Genomic DNA, 3487 nt, shown 5'->3' on the forward strand with positions numbered 1-3487 from the left:
CCCCGTCTCCAGTGAGTTTTAGTTACCTCCTAGGGTGTTTCAAAGACATGGTAAGATTTACATCTTCAAGGCACAGAGAAATGCAAGTTTTCTTCTAGGAATTTAGATATATTTCTCCATTACCAGAAGTCTAGGGTAATTGCTACCTAGTTTTTTTTCTCCTTAAGTATAGGACAATTGTATTTCCAAAATGATTTTTGCAGTATCTATGGATGTCTGAAGGCTAATAGGAAAGGATCTAAATAGATTTTTGAGTTGCTTTCAGAGTTAGGCTTTTGTTTTTCTAAAGAGTTAAGTTGTAAATCAATAATTCTTGGGGTGCCTGGCTGGTTCAGCTAGTCGAGCATGTGACTCTTCTATCTCTGGTCGTGAGTGTGAGCTCCACATTGGATGTAGAGATTACTTAAATAAAGAAATCTTTTTTAAAAAATCAATAATTCTTTTTTTAATTTAATTTAATTTTTTATTCATTTTATTTTTAAATAATCTCTACACCCAGTGTGGAGCTCACGACCCCAAGATTGAGAGAGGCATGCTCCACTGAGCCAGCCAGGTGCCCCAAGAATTATTGATTTTGAACCCTTTTTTAAATTTGCATTCCTGCAAACTATCTTCAAAGAATTGCATAACTTTTTTCATTAAAACACTTAGAGGTTAATTAGCCCACTCAACCGTACTGTTTTGAATTTTCCTTTTTATATCAGGGAGAAAATTTCCAACTAAGATAGAAATCAAAGGATTTCAATGTTCTGCTGTCCAGGGGACATGAATTCTTTGGGTGGGGGCCTCGAATATATCCACAAAGGATATTGCAAAAGAGGACCTGAAGCTTGCTGAGCCTGATTATAGAACCCAGCAAAATGAGCCTTATTGTCTAGCCCAGGCACTTTTGAATTTATTTCCTGGCTTCTAGCATTTACACGAGTAACCTGAAGACCATGGGCCCAGATATTAGGTTGAGTGCTCTCTGTATATCTAGTAGGGAAAGGGAAGTTAAAATAAGCAGCTTGGTGTTTAAGGGATTTTCTGGGGAAGGTGGAGGAGTTTGGGGAGTTAACTTCCTTGCTGAGGAGAGAGGACCAGATTTTAAGAAGGGCAATTTACATGGAGTGTGGACTTTAATTTTGTTCTAAGTTTAATTTCTGCTCTTTCATCTAGTTAAAGGAGGCCCCAGGGCTAGCCATTCTGCTTCTTAGTGTCCACCTTTCAATTTGGTCTTTCCACAGGTACTAATGAAACAATTGTTTAGGGTCAATGCTCTCTAAAAAAATTTTTCAAATACAGAAGTTCTTCAAATTCAAAAGGTCCACTGATTGGCCATTGACAAGTAGGATCTATTCATCCCATTAGCCACTAAAACCAACAAACCTGTTTTGGCTTCACCAGGATGCAAGAGGTATCCCTGAAGGAGAGTGCAAAAGATGCAATCCACACAAGATCCAGAAAGGTCACTCCTGGCATAAGCCTAAGAAAGCAAAGACCTCCGTTGTCACAAGCAGTAAGAATTGTATAGTGAAGTCTCTCACAGAAAAACTAATCTGGGTCACAGGGCAAGTGCTACTGGAATGGGACTTTTCCAGAACTAACAAGACAATGAAGGTTGAGGTGACAGAGGCCCCTTATGGACCGGGACCCCTTAGCACTCCCCTGAGATCTGGCACAGTCTACAAAGAGAAGGCTGCCTGTGACTTTGTGTCTTGGAATTCCAGTCTATTCAAATGGCCACCAGATGCACACCAGTATGTACACCTTCCAGATGGTGCAGGCCAGAGGGAATATTCTTAGTGGTCATAAAGCCAAACTCTCAGGACATAGAAGAAGACAAAGGAAAAACTCATCAGACCCATGGTTTTTCCCTTTATGACAAACAACACAAAAGACAGAGACAAAAGAAAACAATGACCATCTCTGGGAGAAAGGATCGATAGAAAACGAGAGTCCTCGTTACCAAATCTTCACCAGAGTCGCTCTACACAAAGAAAGAAATCCACAGGTGTTTTCTCCTGTCAGTCTAAATTTTAAAAAAGGACTCTCACCACTCTCACTTCCAGCAGACCCCTCAGACAGAAGTCCAGGAGACTGACACGATAAGAATTCCCAGCTTCTGTCAGTGCTTGTCAGAATTCCCAAGATCTCAGCGGCAGCAGCCCTGGGGCAAGCCCTGTCCAGCTAGTGAAATCTCCTGGCTGCCTCACCAACACTGTAGGGGAAAAAATAAATTTCCATCTACCTTTCTAGATTCTTGGCTGAGACACATCCTGTAATAAAAGATTAACAGGAAAAAAATAAATTTAATTTAATTTAGTATGTACATGGGCCCCAAAATTATGACACCCAAAGTAGGGACCAAAGCAGGCAGCTTTTATACCTTTCGGACAAAGAATACATTTATAAAGAACTAACAGGACAAAGGACGCCTCTACCCTCCAGGTGCTGGGAGGGTACCGTTCACATAGGGACTTTATTTCTTGCTTTCAGGGGGACAGGGAGGGTCAGAGTGCCCCTCTTGCACTTGCTGTTTCCCAAGTAACTTTAATTCAAAATACTCAACATGCCAGAGTGACACACCTTGGGGTGGCCTGCCCTGAACCCCATCAATAGTGTCTCCTTCACAGTCACCGATCATAGTAGCAAGGCTTTTCTGAGTATTCACAGTGCCCCTTAGCACTAATTACCTTACATTGACCTTCCACAATCCAGTGAACTGTAGGTACTATTATTCCACTCCTTTCCTCAGCGAGGATATTGAGGTGTAGAGATTTCCAGTGACTTGCCTAAAGTCAGACAGCCGCTTTAGCAGCTCCAGGATTCAAACCCAGACCTGTCTGACTCTAGATGCTGTGCTTTTTGCCTCTATGCTGACCGCACCATCTCCCCACTCTTGGTCTTCCCTTCCCCAAAGCGTGGTATCTCCGGGACCACTGACATGGTATTAGACTCTATGTTCCTGTTCCATTTTGGCCATGTCTTCTTTCTTAGTCTGTCCAAGTTACTGTGACAGAAATACCATCGAATGGGTGGCTTATCAACAACAGAAATTTATTTCTCACACTTCTGGAGTCTGGAGAGTCTGACATCAAGGCACTGGCTGATTCAGCGTCTGGGATGAACTACTTCCTGGTTCATAGACAGCTGTACCTTTGCATTCACCTCTCATGGAGGAAGGGGCAGGAAGGCTCTCTGGGGTTTCTTTTATAAGAGCACTAACCCCATTCATGAGGGCTCCACCCTCATGACCTCATCACCTCCCAAAGGCCTTTCTTTGCCGGAAAAAGCTCCATTCGTTATGCCGTTTAGAGAAGTGACTTGTCTGCCTCTCAACGTGTTTTAAAATCATGGGCTTAATAAAGCCACTCCAGACCCCTTATGTGGAATCTCTTTTCTCTTTCTCTCTGGTTTTCTTTTTATGTCCTCCATGTTTCAAATTATTACTACAACCTCCCATCTGTGACAAAATTTTTTTTAAAACACTTTTCTTAGAAGACTG

At 42.1% G+C, this 3487-nt stretch overlaps 1 long non-coding RNA gene across 1 annotated transcript in view; it reads right to left on the minus strand.

Moving 5' to 3' along the window:
- LOC118019112 overlaps nucleotides 1-3146 on the minus strand; it is an 8065-nt gene extending 4919 nt beyond the window's left edge. The window contains exons 1-3 of the long non-coding RNA XR_004681574.1: nucleotides 3051-3146; nucleotides 2037-2200; nucleotides 1369-1465 (exon numbers count right to left, since the gene is read on the minus strand). This is a non-coding gene — a long non-coding RNA (uncharacterized LOC118019112). The remainder of the gene's footprint in view (nucleotides 1-1368; nucleotides 1466-2036; nucleotides 2201-3050) is intronic.
- Nucleotides 3147-3487: the final 341 nt, after the last annotated feature.

This window comes from Mirounga leonina, unplaced genomic scaffold, assembly GCF_011800145.1.
Source record: "Mirounga leonina isolate KUSES-001 unplaced genomic scaffold, KU_Mleo_1.0 Mir_173, whole genome shotgun sequence".
In the NCBI taxonomy this organism is placed as follows: domain Eukaryota; kingdom Metazoa; phylum Chordata; class Mammalia; order Carnivora; family Phocidae; genus Mirounga; species Mirounga leonina.